This window comes from Oreochromis aureus, linkage group 2 (assembly GCF_013358895.1).
Source record: "Oreochromis aureus strain Israel breed Guangdong linkage group 2, ZZ_aureus, whole genome shotgun sequence".
NCBI classification, from domain to species: Eukaryota; Metazoa; Chordata; class Actinopteri; order Cichliformes; family Cichlidae; genus Oreochromis; species Oreochromis aureus.
Window position 1 is genome coordinate 17576126 of NC_052943.1, and position 12928 is coordinate 17589053.

The 12928-nt window shown below is 39.1% G+C and overlaps 1 long non-coding RNA gene across 1 annotated transcript in view; it reads right to left on the reverse strand.

The window, feature by feature from the left end:
* Positions 1–12260, reverse strand: part of LOC120442803 — a 37050-nt gene extending 24790 nt beyond the window's left edge. Inside the window, exons 1-2 of the long non-coding RNA XR_005614939.1 lie at positions 12173–12260; positions 11460–11543 (exon numbers count right to left, since the gene is read on the reverse strand). This is a non-coding gene — a long non-coding RNA (uncharacterized LOC120442803). The remainder of the gene's footprint in view (positions 1–11459; positions 11544–12172) is intronic.
* Positions 12261–12928: the final 668 nt, after the last annotated feature.

Here is a 12928-nt window from a genome sequence, read left to right on the forward strand (position 1 = left end):
AAGTGAAGATTTTCAACTTCCTGTGGATGCTGGCTGAAAGGTCAGTTAATCACCAAAATTATCAGACTTCATCCTCTGACAAATTTAAACTCCTGTACAAAATGTCCCCATCAACTGATCTTGTAAGGCTAAATATTTTCAAAATAAGTAAAAACTTTAGACTCTTGTCATATCTGGTGCTTGTGGATATCCTTTGTCTAATTGTAATGAAATACTTCAAATTATAGTTGAAATATTTCTTTAAAATATGAAAATCTGAAGCTGATGAAAGTGTTACAGAGAACCCACACAGGCTTCTATGAATTTCATAGCCCCCTTTTTACATAATACCATTGAGTATTCATTGAGATATTTCAATCTGCATAACAGTGGTGGTCAACTGACAATCAAACTGAAATCATGGTTCCTAGCACTACATAAATTATGTTTATTGGCTTTGTAGCTCCAGCAGTCGCTATCATGATGCAAAAAATCAGACAGAAGCCATCATGTAAATAAGTATAGAAGAAGCACACTGCAAACCCAAACACTCAAAGTAATCAAATAATTAAGTGATGTAAACTTAATTTTTAAGAATAGTCCTACTAACTCAAATAACACAAGATCAGCTAACATTTTTTTTCCATTTGAGTCAGTTTCACTTATTATTTTTAACTATTTTGCATATTAAGTACCTGATACTCAAAAAATACTTTTTGTTACTTTAAAAAAAAAAAATTTGTAAGATTGCATCAACATTTTAAACATTTAAAAAACAATTTATTACCCTTGAAATAATGAATTTACTGCTCCCATTCATTCAGCATGAGTCTGATGGGGTAGATCTGAGAAGATGCTGTGGCACTGGCTATAGTAATCCATGAACAACTCAGTTCATTACCAGTCTGTGAAAATCATTCATAAGAACTTTGTGGAAGTCTCCCAAGAACTGCTGATGAACTTCTTGGTCACGTTTGGACCTACGACTGCTATAATCCCAAGGGACTGAACAATACTGTATTCATTCAGAGTACACTAGACTGGATGCTGGTAAACTGTTAGCTAACTTAGAGACTCAAGCGTCTGGATCACTGTATCTTGTTTTGTTTGTTGTTGTTGGTTATTTCATTTTTGAATGTTAACCATGCAGGCATTGAAAAATAACAGAACCGTAACAGTGGTATATGTACAATTTAAAATTTAAATTTGTTTAATTGTAAAGGATTACAAAAGTGTACAATAAACATTAAGTTTTGCTAAACTAAAAAAGTCAGTCTGTTGTAGTCATTCCTTTTAAGTTATGTCAGCTTATTCCCATGGGAGACATGACTGAAAACTTTAAGTTCTAGTTATTATATTTATTTTATTTTAGTCAAAAGGTACATGTCGAATGTAATCAAAATGTTGGAGTTCTGATAAGCTTCAACTTTTAAGTTATTTGACTTAAAAATAAAAGATGGGAAGGCATTGAGCGAGACAGGTAAATCAATTAATCAAGTACTAAAACTTGTTCGATTTACAGTGCAAAACTTTGACAAACAGATCAAAGACAAATAAATTGTGGAAAACACTGAAAACAGCAAAATAATCACTAGTGCATGAACTTACTACAATTGAAATCTTATTTTCAGATGAGTAACTCAAGAACTGCATTTAACAAATTCAGGGTTATCCATGTAACAGGATGCCAGAATCTGAACCTCCTGGTAATTCTGGAGAATCTGCTGAAAACCCCACTTAATTTACAGAACTGCTCGGCTTTTTGAGTTCAGAGGGGGAAAAAAGTGGTTAACCACTGTCTGTATAAATACTGGTATGTTTCACATAGTGAACCACATTTTTCAATATTCAAACAGTTCTTTAAAAATCCAGCTGTGTACAGTACGCCTTAAAATGTACTACTGACATCCAGGCAACACTTCATTGCCTGAAGTCAGTAGTCCCAGAGTTTATAGTGCTTACTAAGCTTGGAGATTAATATGTACACATCTGTTCATGCATTACTCTGGTAATATGTGCTTCTATGCCTGTCTGTTCTAACACCCTACATACAATAGCTCATATTTCATTTATTTAGTTAAATAGTTGATGAATTTTCAGCATCAAAGTATCACAGAACTGCATCGGTTTACAGGGAAGTCAGTTGTTTCTCTTTTAGCTAATGGGTGGGTACATTAATAAAATGCAAATAAATACAACAGCTTAAGCAACCAGCAACAGCAGCAGTTATTTCATCATATATTTCACACACAAACACTGTTGGCATTTATTGAAAATATCACTGAAGAGCTTTGTGGGAGAGAGATTCTTCCTTTATATATAGAGACCACTCTAATAAAAGATGGGAAGCAAGTAATGAGCAAGACAGGTAAATCAATTAATCAAGTACTAAAACTAATGCAAGACACAAAAGAAAACTAACCCGAAATAATCAAAAGACAAATGCCAAAGATGTGGAAAAAACACTGAAAAAGAAGACAGGGAAACACAGAATTAACTACAACTAAAATCTCAAAATCACAGCACAAAACAGCAAAAACTGCATTTAACAAAGACACTGTCAACCCCTTTTGCTTGGCGCAGTAAGAGTCTGAATCTGAACCTCAACTTAATTCATAACTAGAATCTGAGAAACCCCCACTTAATTTACAGAGACTGCATGTTGGGATTTGATTTACTCAAACTTTTTCAAGTGTTTTGAGTCAGCTCGGGATAATGAGTGTAAAACAGTTCCATCATGCTTTCTTGACAGCTATGACCATTAGCCTTTCACTTCAGCTGAATCTTGTATAGAAATTTATTCTCTACAGTACGCCTTTGGAAATGTTAATCCACTCTTCATCCAGTGAGGAACACTTCATTGGTGACAGGTAGCCTTCCCAGAGTTTATAGTGCATACTAAGCATGGAGAACATTAATGCAGCACAGCTGCTGAGCATGCATGGAGAGTATACATGTGTGTACATGCAATGAGATCAATGTGCATACATGTCATATCTACATGCAAGGGAGGCTCCTCCAGCTCTGAATTCTTGACAGTAAGAATTAAAAATTCAGGACATAGTGTCTCCAAACATTCAGATTCCTGGTTTTCTGTTTATACTTTTAGACGTGTTTTTACACACAATGCTTTTTCATCATATATTTCATCCAAAAAACACTCCTTGGGGAGGCTATTTGATGAAATGCACTGGGCTTTGCTTGGGAGCCATTCTTCCTCCCCTAACTCCCACTGGGACCACTCAGGGAAGTGTCTGGTTAAATGATGTTAAGACATGTCATGATAGAGTATGGGGTGCCCCACTGAGTAAAGAGACTTAAAAAATGCCCAGTTTGTCATCAAGCCTGGGTCAGCTGTATAAAATTGGGCCTTTTCCCAAAGGAACCAGGAGGATATGGTCGTGACAATGAGGCTATAGAGTTTTATTTATATAGCCGGGCAGTGAGGTCCACAACAACATTACAGCGAGGCCAGACGTCCCTCTAAAGAGTTCAAGGTCTATGAATGAGAGTGGCTCCAGTGACGCTGCCTCAATGTGTGTCACTGCCTGCCAGCCACCAGTACACTGCTGGAACAGAGAGAGTGGGTGAAGGAGACACTGAGACTGCATGTTGGGATTTGTTGTAAGAAAAGCATAAAACTTTCAAAATGATGGATGAGTCACTGTGGATAATGAGTGTCAGACACAGTTCCAAACTTTCGTGAGGTTCTTAAAATTGTTGACAGCCTCTCCTCAGCTAGATAACAAACATACTGGAAATGTGTAGTGTTCTGTGCCTTCTGTACCCCGATGTATAGTACGTATACCATAGAAACAGACTTTGCAAGTAACATCTGGATCGCTCTTGGCAGAGTCCCATCAACTTCTACCACATCATAAAAACCTTTATTGCAGTTGGCTCTCCCACAGTACCACCAACATAGCCCACAGAACCGCTGACAAACCCACACTGGTGGACATTACCCAGCTCTCTGCAGTCTCTCAACCACCTGGATCCACAGACTCACATTATAGAGGCTGTGCAGACTGTGATTGCAAATTAAGCACATATGTAACAAACAGGTGTTGCAAAGTGTTTTGATTAGTTTTATAAATGTTATTCTGTCGTTACGTAGCAATAACTCCATGATTCAAAGGGAGGTATGCAGTGTCTAAGCCAAGAGTTTAAGGGAGTGGTATTCCTCAAGCTATTTAAAGGCACACAACGTGCAAAACTACTGAGAACTGTACTGTTAGCGGAAATGATGTTAGCAACATCCCCAAAGAGTAGTCCTGCAGTATTTAAATAAATAGGACTTAATTAATGCCAGTTTGTCATAATCAACAACGCTACTGCATTAATAAAGTTAAAAAAAATTGTGCCTTTTCCCAAAGGAAAATCAAAAGGTCTGCAATTCATTTCAATTCCAATTTTATTTATATAGCGCCAAATCACAACAACAGTCACATCAAGGTGTTTTTGATAGTGTATACTTAAACCCTGGCCAAAAATAAAATGACCAAAGAAAAACCCCAACATTTGGATGACACCCTTTGGAGCAAGTTTGTGTTTTTTGGGAAGGATAAACTGCATTTCAACAGGATAAACCTCTTGTTATCAGAACCAAGCTGAGGGAGGGAGGCTGTTGCGACCAATTGGGGATGACTTTAAGGAAGACAGGACAAGGACACACTGTGGATGAGACCCAAAGATTAACAATAAGTAATAATGAAATGCAGAGTGGTGTAAAAACACACAGTGAGTGGAAAAAAAGGTGAGTGAAGAAGAAATGCAGCGAAGAAGTGCATCATGGGAACCCCCCGGCAGCCTAGGCATATTGTTCCATACCTACAGGAGGATTCAGGGTCACCTGATCCAGCCCAAACTATATGTTTTGTTAAAAGGGACAGCGTTTTTAAAAAACTATTTTTAAAGTATAATACATTTTTGATTATCAAAAAGCCAAAAGTTACAGGAAAATGCTTCTAAGTAAGGTAACACAGGCTCATTAACTTACGACAACTCCTGGACACTTTATTAAGTATACCGGTTTAACTGCTTATTAATGTAAATATCTAATTAGTCAGACACACAGAGGCAACCTATGTATGCAGGCATATAGACACAGTCAAGACAACCGGGTGTTCAAGTTCAAATTAAGCATCAGAATGTTACAGAACCATCTCTAATGTTTACAGAGGATGGTCTTAAAAAGACAAAATATCCAGTGAGCAGCAGTTCCCTAGGTGAAAATGTCATGTTGGTGTCAGAGACCAGAAGAGATGATGGGAAGACAACAGATTTTGAACAATAGAAGATTGGACAAACTTTGTCTGGTGTGACAAGTTTTGATTTCAGCTGCAACATTTGGATGTTATGGAGGATACCATGCCATGTCACGAAGCTCAAATCATCTCAAACTGGTTTGTTGATCATGAGAAGTTCACTGTACTCAAATAGTCTAAATGTTTACCAAATTTCAATTCAATGAAGCACCTTTGGGATGTGATTCAATCAGGTGATTCCTATCATGTGGAGCTGACAAATCTACAACGTGTCAACATGGAGCAAAATCTCTGTTGAATGTTTCCAGCACCTTGTTGAATTTACACCACGAACAATTGAGGTAGTTCTGAAGGCAAAAGAGGCCCAAACCACTACTAGCAATGTGTACCTAATAATGTGAAACATGTGTTGAGTATTTATGTTGACCAACCTTGCCTGAAAAACCATTCTGATCCAGAAAACAGGCATTCTGGTCCACCACAGAATATCACCACATAGCAAAAAATGCCATCACAATTACCCAAAAGCGTTAAATATTCAAATTATCGTATATCAAAGCTTACGATAAATGTAATATAAAGTAACCACCACAGCTCAAAGTCTTCCCTTCAGCTACCATGTTATGTTAGCTAATGTTAGGACATTAAGACGATTAAGATATATGACGTGCTCTTAAGTATAACCATGGGACTATTATTTACTGTCAGCTAGCATTAAATGTCTGCAAGCGCTCACTTGCTATCCAGCTATGTAAAGGACAGGAAAATGATGTGCTACCGGATGCAAGATCACTTATCAACCAACACACTCATTACTCTGGGCGTCTGGCAAAAATAGCAAAAAGAAGTCGTGCTTTTTGTCAAAGTATTAAGAACCTTTGATTTTAATGAAAGCTATGGACAGAGAGGCTCTTGTGACACGACTGATTCAACAAAAACTAAGAGACGACTCTGTCACACAAATTAAGAACATTAAAATTGGGTTATGTAAGAGAAAAGAGAAAAGCCAGTGTGCCAGCTGATATTTCATGTCTAAATTTGGTTTAAAAATACTTGAGAAGCTCAGCAAACTCTTATGACCTCCAGTAAATTTTATCTCACACTTTTCTTGCTGTAAGGTGAGACATCTTAGCACTACACCACCACAAATAAGCCCGTTATGTTGCACACATGAGGTGGCTGTAGCCAGGTAGAGCAGGTCATCTACTAATTGGAAGGTTGGTGGTTCAATCCCAAAATATCCTTGAGCACGATACTAAACACTATAGTTTGAATGTTAGCTAGAAAGCAATTAAGCATAGAAAAAGGTGGTTGTATGAATAGGCATGAATGGGTGAATGAGGCACGTTGTACAAGGCACTTTGAGCGTGTAGGTAGAGTAGAAAATAGGTACATACAAACCAGTCCATGACATAACCCCATATGAAAAATATATATACATATAGATTTCATAAACATATATGCATAATTTAGCCTCCAATTGTTTAACAGAAGTTGTGTCATCATAAAATTATAACCATTTCAACCCAAAAAACAAACAAATGAAAAAAACTAACCCATGAAAACAAGGTTTTATATTATGTAAGCAACAGCAAGGTGAGATGTACACATGTGCTTAATTTTTCCTTTCATATCCACAAATTCTGTCATAAAAAGACGCCTTTCAAAAGGCCATAACTGGCTGGCCAGAAGTGGGGCTAGCCCAAAACATACACAGGTCCAAACCCTGTGTATGTGGACCAAGAGAAAGTGCATGCATGAAACTGCTTTTACTTCTCAAGTGAACACACACAAAAACAACGCCTGGAGCCAGGTAAGAGGCAGGAACTCCAGGCCGCGTAATGCACCTCAGCTGTGTTGACACCAGCAGCTCTGCAGTGGCGACGGATCACTGGAGTGGTCATAAAAACAAAGCAAGCACAAACACAGGGCATGGAGGCAGGCAGCTGGTAGAGAAACGCAAGACTGGGATGGAAGTGACAGAGAAAAAAGAATCGACTATGCGAGCTGCCAAGAATTCCCCCTCCACTGTACACATGTTTGGGATTTTCTCTAATTTTGAACTTCCCCTGCTCTTTTAAAACCTCAACAAGGAAAACAAGATGTCGGAACGGTGTCAAGTGAATTTGCACCTTTCTCTTCACTTCAGTTCTTTGTCAATGAGCCAAGACTTCATTTCGGATTATTCTACCTACACTGTTCAGATTAGACACATTATCTTTAGCTCATAAGCCAGGAACAAAGCAAGTGCACTGGCCCATAGGGTAATATAATGAGGGTCATAACTTTCCCATCATTAGAGCGTTACACTTTGATGACTGACAGTCTTTGGATATAAAGCCTTTCTTCTAGTGTCCCGTTTGGGGGCCAAAAGGACATCTCCTGACCTTTCACAAATCTCCCTGATAGCTTTTCTTAATGGCGCTTATATGAACACAAAGGTGTCTGTGAAGCGATATAGATGCATTAGTGAAAGCTTGGCTGTCATGTACAAAGTGGTAAACACCTTAAAGGACTCTATGTGACCTGGCAAAGCTGCAAGAAGCTATTGTGTTGTGCTTTCATGTTAAAAGGACCCTGAAAGTTTTCAGTGAGCAGTGACTTTCTACAGGAAGGGTTCTCATACCCTTTAAACTTCCTCGTGCCTTCCTGCAAGTTATAGCTCTAACAACAATGGCTTCAAACCAAAATCAAAAACATCCATTTGTCCTTGAAGCTTTGTGTTAGCAACCATTAAAAAGAAAACAAAAAAACAAAACAGATTACATACACGACTACACCCAGCGTGCTCAGTGTCAGGATGTGAGTAAGCAGATCGCACGGGTGTCACCCCAAAACAACATGTTTATCAGCTGTGCACATGGCACAGATTATCTAAAGACACATCCTGGGCTTTAAAGAGATCGTTGATGAGTTCCACGTCAGCACGCTCCTCTTCCCCTCTCACTCAACGCTGTTAAAGAAACAATTTGCTGCTGATCAGGGGATACATGCGGTGTTATTACCTTGTTAGGGGTAGTTAAGGGGCTGGGTCTCTGAAGGCTGAGAGGAAGGCATCGCTCTGCCTCATGGGCCACCATGTGACCACAGACGAGGCGTCGATGTTCCAAATCTCCTCACCAAATGGATGCTCAAAGACCGACACCAACATCTGGCACCTGACTGCTGAAGAAGATGCTGAATGTCTTTGTTGGAATAAGCTAATAATATTTATGGAAGGATGGCTAATTGAGCATTAATAGCCACATTTAGCCAATGTAGCTGTTATGATTGTCTAACCACAAAGGAAACAGACACACGTGTAACATCACATGTTAGCTATGACTCTCCCACACATTAAAGGACAAACCTGAGCCATAACACTGCAGTAGTTATACACTGTTTTCTGGCATGACCACGTTAAGAAACACACATTTTAGTAATCATGAACAATAAAAAAGGATTCATGATGAATTTTACTTAAAGTTCAGCACAATAGCACAATTATTAAACTCTGTGTTTGGTTTATTTTTGCTAAATCCAGATATATCCCAAATTTTTTCACTTCATTTTATTTTATCTGGTTATCCCACCTGCAGGGACCTGCCCCATAGCTTGAGAACCACTTCCCCACAGTGAGGGTATGTGGTGGCTGTCATTTATTGGCATAATCTGGGCACGCTTTATGCCTTAGGGTAGGACTACAGCAAACCAACTTGATTAACTTTATCCATCGATTAAACATTTTTATATTGACTGAAGTGTTTTTTTACCGGATGTCAGTGCCTTTATCCATTCGGAATGCTGTTCATCCAACCAGTGGAGCTCCAGGAAGACTGGCACATGTGCATTCAAGCTGTTCTGGTGGGATGTGATGGCACCACATGATAGTTTTAGCTTACAAACACGTCAGATTAGGTGATGATAGGGTCATAAAATCTTGCCTTTCCATGTCTGGGTGACACGATGGCTGGCAGAGCTCTCTGTGAACACTGAAACATCATGAAAGGCTCAAATCTAGCAAAACACGCCTTGTGTGTGTTTCTACTTTTACGTTCTACAGACGTGATTTTGTCCTCTAGTAAAAAGAACAGTGGAAGTTTCAAAACTTTTAGACACAAGCTAAACCATTAAGATAGCTCATGTATGCAATTAGCTTTCTGTTATCATTAACCATTACTTGCACATGTAAAAACAGCCTGAAAGAGTCATTACAATGAAAGGACTTTAAAAATAAGGAAAACAAACAGGAACCAGACAAATGTTGTGAGTTAACACCGTTTACATTCAACTGCTCAGCTGATATCCGTCCACTTATGTCCACTAATTATGTTAGCCTACATCATTCACTTCCCTTACTCTCTCTACACGTGTGAAGAAATGAGAGCCCCCAGTCGTATGCCGCACAGCTGCTCTCGCTCTGACAAAAATAGTATGTGGTATTGTGAGTGGAAAGAGCTTCATTAAACCCGCAGCAGTGCAGGGTTAAACAACTTTTCTGGCAGAAAACCAGCCCTGCATTCTGTGCTTCTTGGGAGACAGTGCGCTGCTGGAGGTGATGTTTTTTTTCTCTCACAATCAAACAGCAGTTTTCACAATCAAACGTCTATTTTTTTGAATATTTGATTATACAATGAAATTTTAAATATTTGTTGACAGCCCTGAAAAGGGCTCGGCGTTTCTACTTGCTAAGCAACCCAAACTGCAATAAATCAGGAAACCATGGTCACAGTGGTGACTGGATATCTAGCTCACTTTAAACAGCAAAAAGAAAAATATAACTGATTGTAGCGGGAGCTCGGACTAAGCCATTCAAAGGGAAGACAATGATGTCGTGACACACGCTGACCTATAATTGCCAACAGCAGAAAGCTGAGGGGCAGTGATTGGTTAGCCCTTAGGGCCCTGTGGCCTTAGAGGATGAGAGCCATCATGCAATTGCAAAGGATCAGCAAATCACTGTCAGATGCCCACTGGCTAGACCACTCCACCCCAAACCTATTTTTCCATCAGCATCAGAGGGTTTACCGAAAACAATAAAAGCAAATAGTTACAGTAAAACGGAAAAATCCTTTGGGCATGTTTCAACAAAAAGCAAAGCGTTAGAAGAACAAAGAGGGTTTGATTTTATGCACAATATAGCCACTGGTGGAAATAAATACATGAAACGTAATAGGGCTAAAGAAATGTTAGCTTCTGAGCTTCATTCATTCACAGATAAAGTGTGTTTGTACATGTCCAATGAATACATTGCTGTGGGGACAGAGTCATCAGTTAGCAAGAAAGTGTTTGGGTGGTGTCCAGGCATTTCTAATCTGCCAACACAGATTAGGTGAACTATTTAAACCATAATAGCAGATTTCCTTAAATCACTGCCAAAACTCCACACTTTAACAAGCTTTTGAAGATGCTCTAGAAAACTGTTCCCATTAGCCTGTCAGGGAGTTTCTGATGTCTTAATGCAGGTCAGCTCTCAGACCTGCAGCTGCACAGAGAGAGACAGACTGGGAGAAGAGGTAGGGGGGTGGTATAAACCCAGAATCAGCAGCTCTCCCTCTGCCTCCTCTCTTATCTGCTCACACAGCCAGCTGAGGAGCACACAGACACTCTCAGACACAGCCAAGCTTTCCTGGCATCTCTCCCCCCCCCACTACAGAGAAATGAGTTTGTCCTCCAATCTACACCTCTGTGTGAAGCCCAGCAGACATCAAGCAGCAGCAGCAGCTATAAGCACATTTAATTGGCCAGCTGTCTGAGTGGTCAGAGCTACTAATTATTTGAGAAGACAGCAGTTTTTGACAGTCTCTCAAGCCATATAGGAGTAAACATTGTAAGAGTACATAAGAGTGCAAGCATGAGCCATATGCAGATATCGGAGAACTGTCCTTGCGCCCTATATTCCCACAGGAGCAGATCTGCACTTTCACATTTCTCCTTCAGGAAGTTAATGGATTAAAAATTCAGCATATGGTAATACAAAGCCTGTGAGTCGGGCTCAGCTCACGGGCAATAGATGCAAACGAGTCTCCTGACTAAATGAAAGTGATGTCTTATCAACTACTTATCTCCCCTGAATTGTTTATCAAACACAAACCCCCCCAAAAAAGACTTCTCCCTCCTTTGTTCCTGCGCTTGTGTTAAATCTCTCAGTGAGTGCAGTAAGTGACATCTCTGCCTAACACTGCGTGTATGGCTGGTAAACACAGAGATCAGCAATATACAAAGCACACTGACCGTGGATGCCACAGGGAGTCACAGTGGAGATGAGTCAGGAGGGCCGCAGGGTGGAGAAAATGATGAAGGGCCAGGAGGTTAATGCTGAAAAGAGCACACATTGCTTTTATATGAGATGCACTTGATGGTGTTTGAATGCAGCTTTTGTGAGCTGCAGTATGTTTTGTACAGCAAAACTGAAACTGACGGCAAGAAAAATGAACTTAACAACCTCAGTGAGCAATTAAAGAGGAAAAGGAGAGCAGCCACACATTCTCTAAGAACTTATAAATCGCATTCTTAATGTGTAATCAAGAGTAAGAAAACAATAATAACTAAGGTCCTTAGGCTCTAATATAAATGAATGAATATCAAGTCTTCATCCACTTGCATTGCGTATAATTATATTAGAAAAATGCACAATTGTTTTCTGAAGCTAAGAGTAAGGCTGTAGAATTAATCAAATTTTTATTTTCAGCTTTTCTAAAGATTATTAAGCCAAGATAAACATTACTGTTTTCTCCAATTAAAAATTAAAATGCAATTTAAGGCTTTACTTTAATGTGCATCGTGTAGCTAAAGTAGCTAACATTTCCAATAGGTAATAATCGCTACTTTAACAGCTTTTACAGCCAGCTAACACAGTATGAGGCAGACACCAGAATACAAAGATAACAGTGGGTCACAGAAACAGTCAGCTCTTTTTTTTCTGTAGCTTACGAATTTGAACTCACCTGTTAGCTTCCACAGTTAGCAACTTATGCTAAGCTTTTTACACTTTTAAACACACCCAGGTTATGTGGTAAGGTTCTTGTATAACACATATAAGAATGGTTTTATCCTATCATTTCATTACCTGTAACCTGGAAATATTTAAAGCAACCAAATACTCAAGCTTAAAAACATCATGCAAATACATAGCTGCTATACCACATCCTGGACTTGAACTATTTGTGAGTTGTGAGTGAGTGGAAAATTACAGATTACTCTGTGTGCATTTGCCAGTCTATAGTGTGAGCACAACCCCTGTAGCTGAGTGAAAAACTGCATTACATTTGAAAGAATAAATGCCTTCAGATCACTTCAAACTATGCTACACCTGTTCAAATGATGTTAATGTAAATATTTGTCCAGGCAGTCACATGGCTGCAACTCAGTGCATTTAGGCATGTAGACATGGTCAAGATGACCTGCTGAAGTTCAAACTGAGCATTTAATTGGAGCAGAAAACTAATTTAAGTGACTTTGGAGGTGGTATGGCTGTTGGTGCCAGATAAGTTGGTCTGAGTATTTAGAAACTGATGATTTACTGGGGACGTGGAGGCCTATAGTCGGATAAGTCTCAGTTTCTACTGCAACATTTGCATGGTAGAGTCTGAATTTGGCATAAATAACATGAAAGCGTGGATCTATCCTCCTTTGTATCAATGATTCAGCATGGTATCCAAGAAAGATGATTCTTTTCATCTGGACAAAGAATCAGCTTTCCT